Here is a 13,429-nt window from a genome sequence, read left to right as displayed (position 1 = left end):
ATCAAACCTCAAAGCCCAATTACTTTAAAGACCTAAAAGCAAATGCCAATAGCCTATTTTTAATTTCCAATGTCCGAAAATTAAGATTTTACCAAAACAAAGGACTGTCTTCGGACAGACGTTGTGAGGTGCCTAACATCTTCCCTACACATAACCAAACTTTTTGAACTCAAGAATCAAGATTTTTTACCATCCGTATTAGATTAGGAAAAATGACCATTTTTCTTAGCCTAGGACTGGTAATAAAATCAAATAAAGTCAGGTAACCAATTACACCATAAAAAAAACCCAATGACTGGTAGAGACTTTACTTACTTTTGGTAAAAATAGTTTAAATTGACTCAAATCAGTCACACATCGGAGGTCTATCCTTCTTTCACAGCACTTGAGATAAGCTTTTAGTGGGAGCATCGACGTGTAGGGTGGTCAACTGCTGTGAGGCATCAACAAGGCCCATCTTTATCTTGTCTTGGGTTCTAGGCCCATCATTTTTCTTGTTTTGGGCCTTAGGGCTATCCTTGTTTTGTCTAGGGGCATTAAGCTTATCCTTGTCTCGTCTTGGGCCTTAGGCCCATCTTTTTGTCTAGGGGCATTAAGCCCACCTTTGTCTTGTCTAGGGGCCTTAGGTCCATCCTTGCCTTGTCTAGGGGCTGTAGGCCCATCTTTGGTTTTGTCTAAACTTTGAGCTTTCCTTATTTTTGTTTTAAGGCCTTAGGCCTGTGTCGTGTCATATAGGGTTGTTACCTTATCTTGTCCTTTGTCTTGGGCTCTAGGTCCATTCTAGCTTGTCTAGCATTAGACTTATGTCTTGTCAAGGTTTGTCATCTTTTAATGTTTCCATTATTATGTCTTCTAGTCTCATTATTTTGGGTCTTATATTTCTTGGGCCTAGTCTAACTTTTTGATCCCATAGGGGCATGGTTAAGTGGGAATTGATGTAAAATTAATTGTTGGTAATCTTAATGAAATGTCTCTCATAAGGATAAATCTCTTGTAGATGACCCACCACTGCTACTAAAAAGAATCTTGCACAACCCCTTTAGTCTCAAACCTCTGATAATCGCCTCATCAGAATTGAGCTTACTTCTGTTGACCAAATGACATCAAGTGACCAAGATACCTTGAAGCAAGTGAATGAAATTGTTGTAAGGATGACTACTCCTATCGTTGAGAGGTTATGTCATCTTGAGAGTATCCATACCAAGCATGAACAATTAAGGAAAATAGTTCAAGTTCTTATCTTTGACAAATATGATGAAGGGACAAGCATGAACAATTAAGGAAAATAGTTCAAGTTCTTATCTTTGACAAGTATGATGAAGGGAAAAGGAAGTTAATGTACCCAAAGGAATTTAGGACAAGTAGCCCTTGCAAAGGCAAGCCAAATGATGTTACAATTGTTCATGCTCGCAATGGACCAAGAGAGCTAACCTAACTGGGCATGCCTTTGTTGAAGGCATTCAAGGATGTAAGGTTGAATTTAATCAACCATGTGTTGGCTTTATTCCATGCTAAATTTGATTGTAATTCAAAATGTAGAAACCCTGTATTTAGGTGGGAATAATGTAAGGGTTGTGTGTGAGCAAGTGTGAAGAAACTCAAGTTGTGTGCATTCAAGAGGAGTCTCGCGACTGGATCTCGCGATTGACTCGTAATTGGTAAGTCGCCAAAGTGCCACATGTGTGAAGCATGCATGAAGCTGAAGGGTTATGATAGCTGGAGCACTATAAGACGAAAAGTACAGTCTAGCCTGACAATTAACTTGCGACTCAAAAATGACTTTTCACATTCCTCTCATATCTTGCTATAAATACCCTTATACCTACGAAGTGTAATGTGTTGAAAAAGGAGCCTATTAAGAGAAAAACCCTAAGAGAGGTTTCTACAACACACCCACCCTATTAGAGAGAGCTACTCATTCTTAGAGAGAAATCTTTGTAGTCTCTTCTCATTCCCTTTCCCATTGTTATACCCATTGAGAGGAGATTTGTACCCAACACTACCCACACCCATTTAGAGTGTTAAGAGTGTTAAGAGTGTTTTTGGAGCTTGGGAAGCATTGGAAGATGCCAAGGATGGTGGATGCAATATGAAGCTTATTGCGGGATCCAGAAAGCTAGAGAAGACACGGTTAGGCTTAACCAGTTGGCAGCAGGAGTTTGGAGGGCTCAAGTACATTGGGTAGACTAGGCTTGGAGGGTCTTTTGTTATTCATGTACTCCAACTTTATTCTCTAGTGGATCATTTCACCACTTGTAGGGCAGTGGAAAGGTTTTTCGGTTTCCTCTTCGATAACATGTGCCGATGTTATCTTTGTGTTTGCATCTCCCTTGCCTTACTCTTTACCTTTTAATTGCTATTGTGTTTGTGATTAATTATGGTTTAGAGTGTTTTACCAATTTGGGTTTATCTTATATTCATCATTTCGCACATAAATTGTTTGTGTATAAGCTTGTGTTGGTATTTTTGAAATTGGGGATCTAAACGTTCATTGGTATTTTATACGCTAATTGAACTTTCAATTAGTATCAGAGCGGGTACACTTGTTGTGGTTTAAATACCTAAGTGTGATCCTTGACCCCTTGTGTTTATTTGCCATGGATAGTGCTTTTTATGCTTCTATGCATTTTTTGGCTGATGATAAATGTAGTATGCCTCGTGTTTGTGAAAATACCTCTATGAGTGTTTATCCTCTTAATTGTGATGACATGTTACTTGAATCATTGGGTGTTGTTGATATTCCAAACCCCAAACTCTTGAAGAAAGAAGCTAAGAAGTTTCATAAGAATTTGAGCAAGTTCATTGGTGAAAAGGATGATTTGGTTGCTAAGCTCAATGAATCCAATAAATTGGTTGAAAAGCATAAGAAATTGCTGAAAATTCTCTTGAAAAACTAAAGGAGTTTGAATGTTTGAATATGGACTTGGATGCTAAACTTGTTTTGTCTAACAAACTTGTTGATGAGCTAAAATGTGAAAATGAATCTCTTAAGATGCATGCCAAGTGTTTGATTGCTGAACCTATTACTAAAAAGGATGAAAATATATGTTACAATCATGTTATGGTACCCGATTTTGTACCCATTGTGTCTTTTACCTCAAAGGACAAATCGGTGTACCTTCCTCCACACAATAGAAATCAAAAGGTGGAGAGAAATGCTCTTAAGCCAAAGCCTCCATTTGGGTCTCAACCTAAGGTTTTGGATGGATCTAAATTTGTTCCTACTTGCCACCATTGTGGTGTGATTGGTCACATAAGACCTCAATGTCCTAAGTTGAAGAGAGAACAAAAAAGATTTACATGAATCTTCGTTGTTCACATAATTTTGTGTGATTGTTTGTAGTGCATTTTGTGATCACATGTTTCTTTAATGTTAATGTGAGTCTTATGTGTACATTTGCTTTGCTCTTGTGTGATTGTGTGCTCTTTTACTTATGTGAGTTTGTGTGATTGTGTTTTGCATCCTTGCATGCATCTTTAATGTTTGCATGAGTCTTGTGAGTTTCTTCTTACGAATCTTGTGTGATTGTGTGTTTGTATGAGTCATATGTGACTGTTTTTGTTTGGAAGTTAATGCTCATATTTAAGCGGCCCTTTATGCGCAAACATAAATGCTCGGTCGAGTGGTCCCCCCAACTTTAGGTAGATTTTCTTAAAACTCAAAGGTAGAGTCCTTAAAACTCGAAAATATCTCAGATAATTTCTTTTATGTCTCTTATGGTACATTTTTTGTTTGCATGATCACTTACATGTATGTGTGTCATGATCAAGTAGAGGTCCTTAAAACTCAACAGTAGAGTCTTTAAAACTCAAAAACATCCCACATTTTCTTTTGTCTTATGGGGGTTTTTCACACTTCTTGTTGGAAGTGCACTAATCACATTTTTAAGCACACCCTATGTTTTCGTTTGCTTGCATGCTCGTTGTCTATGTGTAGCGTGTGTGTGTGGACTCAAAGTTTATTAACTTGCAAAATGTTTTGCCTCTTTTGGCTTTTAACTATACTTGCAGTGCAAGCACAATTAAAAGAGGGGCAATTGTAGACACCTCATTTTGTACCTGCTAATAACCTTTGGTCTCCGGCACCAATGATGAGCTTGACATATGTCAACCAAGGGTAATTAAAAGTTCACAATAGTTTAGAAGTAATCATAACTCAAAAGTGTTTAATTGCTTTGAAAAAAATGTTGAAAAATGACATTTTCTCAATGTTTTGACCATAACTTTTGATCCACAAGGAATTTTTGAGTGTGTTTGCTTCATTGGAAAGTATAAATCCTGGGTGTCAATTTGAATATAAATTCTGCATGATTTGGATTTAGATTGAGTGAGTTATGGTCATTTGTGATTTGTTAATATGATTATAGTTCAGTTTTATTTGGTTCTTTGTTTAGTAATTAGGGTTTCTAATATGCTTACTTGTTAACACCTTTGTTTGATTTAATACATAAAAATGTGAATTTTACTGTTTTTGTGCTGAGAATGCGTACGCATACTCGAGTATGCATATGCATGTTTTCGAACATGCGCACAAGCTATACCCAACTTAAACTTGTCTAGTAGGAAGACCTTTATGGAGTTATTTTTTTGGTTCTTGGAACTATAACTAGGTGGCGAATCCTTTGCCTCTTTTTAAGTGGCACCACATACTCCTAGGCTTGTGCTGACTTTGAGTCTAAATCGCTTTCAGGGAGATCAAGTATCATGCACCCCACCTTCTCGAGAAGGAACCAACATGCTAATATGTCATCTAAAGGGGGTATGGATCATGAAACCCACACATACTATTCTTACCATTTTTCGGTACAATGTGAAATTATTAGTAGAATTCTTCGATAGCACTTCACTTTCTTTCGAGGAAAAATGACTATTTAGCCTTAATTTTTTAATTGTGTAGCTAAACAGACCCATTTTCAAAATATGTAGCAAAATACCACTTAGCAAAGTTGAGTTTTATATGTATTTTACCACTTAATTTTTTTTGGGTAAGTTTTGTGACGAACTAGACATTAGGACTGTGTATTTTACCTCAAGCATAACTCGACATTAGCAATATCGAATATCAAAACAATGGTATTATCCTACATAGTTTAAAAATGAGCCATTTGACTACAGAGTTCAAAAATTAAGGCAAAATGCCTTAAAAAAAAAAAAAAGAAAGAAGGCAAAATAGCCAATTTACCTTTTAACTTTTAAGCAAGTATATTTTTTTCTTTGATAAGAAAATCTATAAAATTTTAGTTTGCAAATTTTGCGGTAAAAAGAAAAAGAAAAAAGAAAAGAAAAAAAGAGATTAAAACGCTTTCCAAATTCCAATACCAACACGCAATCTTATTTATTTATTTGTTAGTAATTTATTTTGATAGAGTTACGGAGCAGGAGTTCTTTTTTTTGGACGAGATAAGTAGGAGTTCTTGTTTTTTCTTTAACACAACAACCAGCGAAATGATGAAAATGTTTACGGTGGCGATCATCATCGGCGGGGACGAGGCCGTAGTTAACCGTCTGAACCCACTTTCTGGGTAAAACTTAATTACATTTACATGGGTGCTCAGCCTCTGGAAAAGCCCAATTCGTGAAGGTCAAATTAAGATCACGATGTTGGATTGGATTGGTGGTTTACGCTCACAAGGCTAAACTCGATGTGAGTTTGTTTCTGTTGAATGAATCTGCAGCGGCTACTTCGTCTCAAACCGGTACATATTTCTTTTCTTCTTTTTTTTTTTTTTTTTTTTTTTTTTTTTTTTTTGGCATTGGGTGATTTGAGACTTTGCTCGCCATCTCCTTATGTGTGTTATTTGCTTGCTCTCGAGTCTATGATATTTTTGTAAACAAAGTTTTTTGTTGCTGTAATGCATATTGTGGAAATAAAGAAATTTGAGGATCGGTAATATGGCATTATATGCTTGAGTTTTTGTATTAACATCCTATTCATCAGCCAACTAAATGTGTTCAGTTAAAGTGGTTTAGGATGCTAAATATTATTAGTTTGTGCATTGTGTTCTGCAGGATGATTTGCTACTTAGTCTTTGAGGCATTTGATCTCATGAGATTCCTAAGAAACTGTACGTTGCTTTCATGATGTAATGTTGCTGTTACCATGATCACTTTGACATTTTAGAAACTATGAGGTTCCAAAGTTCTTAGGATTGAATTGGATTAAGAGGAGTAAGCAGGAAAGACTGTAGGACATGTAGGACAACCAATAAGAAAAAAACTCTGGCGTTTTACTTATGTGGATTTGGTTCTGTCTTCTTGACGAGTGGTCTGTACACTGTAGGGCTAGTTGTTGACATTTAATATCAAGCTGGATGCAGAATTAGTTTATGGAGGCCAAAATAATTTCTGTAGGTATATGTGACTAAAAGCTAGTGAGTGTATAAATAACTTGCTAAGTTGAAAGGGCCTTGTAGCTTGATTACATGATCTTTGCATGGGGACAACATAAGAAGGTTTCTTGCTGAAAGGGATAATTATCTTGGTCTTGGCTCCCCTACCTTTTGGTTATGTTCTCTAGCCACCAGCAGGCAGAAACCTTATGTGATACAGTGAAAGTTGTACCATAGCAACCTATGGGGAAAGAAGAAGCAGATACAGCAATTTGCATAATTCTTGTACATTGTATTGAAGAAGAAATATCATCACTTGCACCATATGCCTAGTGAGTACATGTTCCCCACACCACTCATAGGTGAATTTTTAGATATGATTCATGAATGCTGCACAATCTTCCCTATATTTGTTCTGCTACGTTGTAAATGTCATGTTCAGGATGCATTGTAACTATTCCCAAATTCTGAAATTCAAGGCGTAAGGTATATCAAAAGAATATGTTGGTTGGTTAAGGTCCTACTTGCCTTGAGAAGCTAAATCAGCATACACTAACCATCCTTGTTTAATCAAACCAAGTAAGGCATATATAGATGTGGGCTTTAAAGTGATTTTCTGCAACCTTTGAGTGGTAAGCTAGGAAGTCAAGCATATGTATTGGTCCTATCTCTTGCTATGTTTGGGACAATAAACATATTACTTTGTGGTAATTGCCATCATAGGTGATTCCCTTATTAAATACTTGGTTTCATTTTGCTTTGATTGCCACCTAGCATGTAACTGGGATATCAAAACAAAAAGAAGAGTCCTTTTACACATCTCCCTTGAGGAATTTGAGAAGTTCAACAATCATAACAGATGTTTGATTTACTTCTCCCTATGATTCTCCCAACAATAATCATATGATTTCTGATTCACTATCTATGAAGCTTGTTCCTTAATTCTACTAATGAATGTTGACCAAGTGTTGCTACCTACATCCGTTAAGATATGTTCTAGTGACATAGGATATTTAGTAGTTCAATACTAAATTAGAATTTTTTATCAGATCTTGAAAGGTTCTTGAATAAGTGTTGATGCTTAAGGGTTTAGGTAGGTTCAGGTAACAAAAAGATTGGATTTTGAATATGTTTGATGGCTGTTTGGTGTTAAGAAATAAAGAAAGATAAACACAAGGCAATTACACCTTGGTTTCCCCAAGCAATACACTTGGGCAGGAGAAGACAATCACATGCAAGGCCTTTTCCCTTAATTATTACAGGGGGCATGTTTAGCCCTATATAAAGGGCCTTTTCCTTCTCCTCTCCCCTCGCCCCCCCCCCCTCCTCCCAAATCAGGTAAAACAGAACCTCTAAGGTAATACAACAGGTTTGAGTTAAATTCAAGAATTCTATGTGCATTTAATACCCTTTGTATTTTATTAAGTAAGTTGATGAATTTTATTAAAATCAATCTCGCTATAAATGTTATTGAGTTCAATTAAGCCTTTATATATATATAGGTTATTGCCAAATTCTTTCCTAGAAGGACTAGGACTCTAAATAAGTTATTTCTAGAAAAATTAAGACTACTAATAACAAAGAAAAAAGTACTTAAGAACTACTAAATCAAATAGAAAAATGACCCAAAACAAAATCTCATGGGCCTTTTGTACATCCAAGGACAGCCCATTTTAGAAAATTTTGAATTTATAAGATTGCCTTAATTCACTAAAACTTAATTAAAACTGAACTAAGAACTTTCTAACCTAAAGGAATTTAATACTAATAAGAGTCAAAAATAACTAAAGTAGCCTATGAAAGGTTCCAAGAAGGCCTCATTTTGAAATTAAACCACAATTCTTCAATCTTCTGGTATTTGATTTTGTTTTTCCTTGAACTCTTTACTGCATGAGCCATCAGGGCTTCATGTTAGTTGGAGCAGGTCCAGATCAGGAGGGGATAGGACTGGGAGATAGAATTGAATATAAGGAAGAAAATTGAACAAAAAATAAAGGATAGGTCCTTATGATTCAGCACCAAGCTAAAAACTTAGAAACAGCACCTAAGTTGTTAAGAATCAATACCCAGCAACTGGAAAAATTCCAATATGAAATTTCAATACTCAATATTCTGTCTCCTATGTTTACTAGAGCCTTTTTAAATGGGCTTTCAAGGAGTACATCAATAAGGAAAATAATTAATAAAAAAAATCCTTCATGATTCTCGACAACGGTAAAGTCAAATTTAAGAAGAAGTTTGGTTTAAAATTCAAAAATAAAACCCGGAAGAAAATAGATGATTTTACTTGGGCTCCTTGCATTAATATGCCAGAAGGAAATGACAAGGCAAAGCAGATTTTCTTCATTATTTTGTTTGCTATAGGAAAAAAGGAAATAAAATAAAAGCACAAATGCCTTTTAATGTAACCATAGTTCAGAAGATTTCCTTTATCTGTAGCAGAATATTATAAGGAGTTTATTTATTTATTATTTATTTTATATAAGTGTATAATTCTATCAAACAAGGGGAAAGAGATTGTCCTCTTATTAGAACTGGCTTCTATTATGTGTCTCTCTTTTTTCTTTTTCTTTTATAAGTTTATTATCCTTTGGTCTACTTTTGCTGGTGCCTTGCATGTTTAAACTCATAATTGCATGCAAATTTTGTCCACGAGGTTCTTCCCCCCATCTTTATTTTTATTTGTGGTCTTAATTCCTATGTGAACTTTAGGAGGTTAGATTTTTGTTTCTTCCAATATTAGTTTCTCATTCTTTTATTTTCTTTTTGGCTAAGTTTTATAATTTTTTCATTCAGAAACATTTCTAATCATTTTTCAATTCTCTACATATCCGTGTGACCCAGATGTGGAACTTGAGGTGATTTTACTAAAGTTTATAGATCCCACAACCTAACCACACCACCCCCCCCTGGCGGCACTTGAATATTGGATTTTGAGAATGGATTGAAATAGGATTCTTATGCAGTTCCTTCACTTAGCACAATAGAATGAAGGGGAATTCATATAATTTCAAATCATGTTCTTATTGAAGAGAATGGACCAAAAAAAAAAAAAAAAAATTGGTCTGCATCTTGGCTCAGGTTGGGACTTTAGTTTGATGTGAATGTGCATACTGTCATATTCAGAATTTATTCAAGACTTAACGTAGGAAATGCATTTGGAGTTTGATATGCCTCTATCTGCTTCACAATCTGTACCATTTAATGCCATCCTTAAATTTTTTTTTTTCCTTCTCTCTTGGCTGGTGAGGGTGGAGAAGGAAATGCAGTCTGCCATCTTGTGGCTGTGAGAAACATTACCCATCCTCATTGATGGTGGGGTATGAAGATATGAGACTATGCTAATAGTTGTTCTGTGAATTTGTGTACTAGATGCAAGTTGGCGCTGGACGCATCACACTTGCAGAGATGGATGCATGTCTGGTGCATTTGCCAACTGGATAAGCCAAGCCCTCTAATGTTCAACTAAAGGAGATTTTTGCTGGGTTTTTTCAGCTCACCTGAAGCATAATTTAAGATTCTACCTGGCATGAGACGGGTTATCGAGGATGAAGGTAACAAAAAGATCCAATCGAACTTTACACTAGATCTAGTCAAGTTAGTGACACAAGGTCAGGTCAAGTCGAGTCAAGTCAAAGTCATCATAATTTCATGTTCGAACATCATTATCAAATGTCTGCCTCCATTTTTAGGTATGCATATTTCTCTGAATTTTTTTAATGCTGTTTTTGTGTATTGCTTCTGTTTGGTTAAGAACAACCTGATGCTTTTTAGATTAGGTGCTTATAACTTAGATTGAGTTGATTCTTTGGTCCTCTAATGATCTGAGACATATTATCACAATTTACTTGGGCAGTTCTTTCACTGAGTCCAATGGAATGAATGTGAGTTTGTATGATTTCATATCCCACTATCTTCTTGAAAGTAGGAACAAAAATACAATGCTCTGGGTAGGGATTTCAGTTTGAAGTGAATGTAACTCCTGTAATCAGCTTCTTGTCATATTCATAATCAATTCAGGACTTGATACAATAACCATGAAACCTTAGTCCTAAAAATGTTGGGTTAGCTATGGATCCTCTATAGACTAATCAGAGTTAGTATTCTTTTATGTCATTCTATCATATTCAAAGTCATACTCCCTGTTACTTGCTAAATTGACATGTCATTTTATTTTTACAGCTTTTACTAATGTTATTTTAGGCATTTATCTATATTTTTTCGTTCCTTTGACTTGAATCAACTAACTCTTCCTCACTAGTGCATTAATCACTCTCATCTACATTTTGCACTTGAAAAAACCATCTTGAGTGACTCCTCCATTTTTTCATCAATATGGACCATCCTTTTTTTAAGTGAACATTCTCTTTTCGAAGGCTATCTTTCCTTGTATTTCCACTTATCCATATTAGTATTCTCAATTCAGTTACACTCATTTGATGAACATGGTGCCTCTTTAACAGCTTAACATTCAGTACCATAATGTATAATTGTCTCATAGCAGGCTTATAAAATTTTTTGTTTAACTTAATATGTAGTCTACTATGCACTTCTCCATTTCATCAACCCCACTCTTATCCTATGATTCACGTCTTCTTCAATCTCTCAATCTTTGTGAATTATTGATCCAAGATATTAAAAGCTCTTGCTTTTTGGTACATCTTAACAATAAAGTCTTACAAACCCTTCATCTTTGTTTTAGTCCTTAGATTCTAAAGTATATTTGTTTAGGTCCTATTTAACCTAGAGTGTTTAGATTCTAAAGCATCTTTTCAAATTTCTAACTTGATATTAACTACTCGTCTAGTTTCATTCACTAAAACTATATCATTTGCAAAAGGCATACAGAAGGGACTTGATCTTGAATAGTTCTGGTCAACTTGTCCATCACTAGTATAAAGATATGTTGTCTTAATACTAATACTTGATATAAATCTATAGTGATATTTGATAAGAAACTCACCTTTGATGCCTCTATTTGTTTTCACACTAGTTACAACTTAAATTCAGTTGTTGAAATGTATGGATGAAATGATTGAATTTGTAATGATGTTTGATAAAAGGCGGGTGGATTAATGGTTATTCTTTTGTATTATTCACTGCATAAATTTTGATATTCACTGCATAAATTTTGATATCAAATATATGATAAAACAAGTTCATACTCAATTTTTGATCTGGAATAGGTGGTTAGTAGTAGGCAGTTCTATTCTTAATTTTGGAGAGGTTGGAAAGCAAATGTCATCACACCAAGTTATAATCTTTATACAGAAGATATGGTATTACTATAGAATGATCTAAACTAAACTCAAAACACATGCGAATGTTATAATCAACTTTAAATTGTTTTGACTTTACATTGTTTTCAAATATTTTATCATGCATCACACGGGTGAGTACATCCCCGTTGATCACACGGATTAGTGTCACATTATATGTGGGGTGTAGAGACCGGAGATATTGACAAAGACGAAGACTGGAGATATTGACGAAGACGAAGACGAGGAGTTGCTCTCCTTAGTCTTTTGATACAGCCAATTTCACTAAACCTGAGCTGGTTGAATAATAAGTGCAGTGATAGAGAAGTGCGTGTAACTCACGTTTGACAGAAGTACACAGCTTTGTATTATTCATTTGATTGGCTCGTCTCCTAAGTCTTGAAAGCATAATTTAAAGTTTCTACATGCCATGACATATGTTATCGAGAATAAATCTAACAAACATATAGAAGATCCGATCTAACATAGTCTGTCTGGCAAATCAAGTCAAAGTCAAGCTTCATAATTTCTCTTTGGAATATTTTCCAAGCAAGCTGGATTGTTCAGTTTGAACTGTTTTCTCTCATTGCTTTATTTTGATTTGATACATTTTTTCTTATCTTTCCAACTTTTTGAAATGGAGCTTTACAAATATTGTCTTAAAGGAAAAGTATGAAGGTTTAAAAGTATGGGTACTTTTAAAAAGTGTGGTTTAAAAATATTTTCTTAAATAGACACTATGAAGGTGGTTAGAGCACTCAAAGTAAGTGCTCTAAAACCAACTGAATGCTAAAATAGAGAATGCTTTAAAACCCATTAAAAGCTAAAATCATAATTATTAAACTTGGACTAACGTAGTTGGAAACCCGGTGCCCAACTCTTAAACTGGCCCAAATGTTTAAATGGACCGTTTCTGCATAAGACCTGATTAAATCTAGTCAAACCCGATAGGTTTGTGACGACCGGAGTAACTTGAATAAGTTTGTATAACTCGGTTCAGTTTTTAAAATTTGTAAAATTACATCTATAAATCTAATTTATTGACTTATTTACTATTTAATATGTTATAATATAGTAATTTAAAGAGGAGAAAACCTAAAGAACTAAAACAAAAAATGCACTTATATGTCTGTTTACCTACTTCCAAGACTCCTACCCTATCAAAGATTACTCTATTATTGTGAAATATTGATTTTGAATTATAATTGCCAGTTTAATTTTGACATATGCCCCCCTTTTTTTTTAATTTACATATTTATGTTATGATTTCTCAAACTTATTTTTATATATTTTTATTTTTAAATTTTTTTTATTTAATTTTTCGGTTTGACTTGTAACTGGGCTGAACTAATGACCTAGTGACACGATGGTAGATACCACAAACGCCTGGTGACCATCCCACGTGTAAAAACTCTACTTATTGTTAATTTACCCACAATTATTACAATTTTTTTAAATAAAATATGTTTCATTAATAAAAATATATTAAAATTACAAATAAATTTATCTCATTAAATCAAACTAGCTCAATAAAATTGTTGTTTGAAAACACAAACTAAACACCCCCTTTAAACAACTATTTTCAGTTTTTAAATAACATTTCACGTATTTTCACACTTTTTCACCCACACGTATTTCTACAAATGTTTTTAAACAATAATTTTCAGTTTTTAAATACATGTACCAAACGGACCTTAAAAATTTTGATAATGTTTGGTAGAAGATCTTAAACGCACATTTTTAATTTTTAAATAATATTATATACTTTTTTACATACTTTTTTACACACATATTTAAAAAATATATATATAAATAGTATTACTCAAGCTCCTCGATTAAACG

General features: G+C 34.4%; 1 long non-coding RNA gene across 1 annotated transcript; it reads left to right on the top strand.

Moving 5' to 3' along the window:
• The first annotated feature begins 5,381 nt into the window (after positions 1–5,381).
• On the top strand, positions 5,382–11,313 carry LOC142609416 (uncharacterized). The gene is made up of 3 exons (XR_012839596.1): positions 5,382–5,696; positions 6,010–6,661; positions 9,702–11,313. It is a non-coding gene; the product is annotated as an uncharacterized LOC142609416 (long non-coding RNA).
• Positions 11,314–13,429: the final 2,116 nt, after the last annotated feature.

Source organism: Castanea sativa, chromosome 1, assembly GCF_040712315.1.
Source record: "Castanea sativa cultivar Marrone di Chiusa Pesio chromosome 1, ASM4071231v1".
Classification (NCBI taxonomy): Eukaryota; Viridiplantae; Streptophyta; class Magnoliopsida; order Fagales; family Fagaceae; genus Castanea; species Castanea sativa.
The sequence above is the reverse complement of the archived record's forward strand: the minus strand, read 5'-3'. Positions and strand labels throughout refer to the sequence as shown.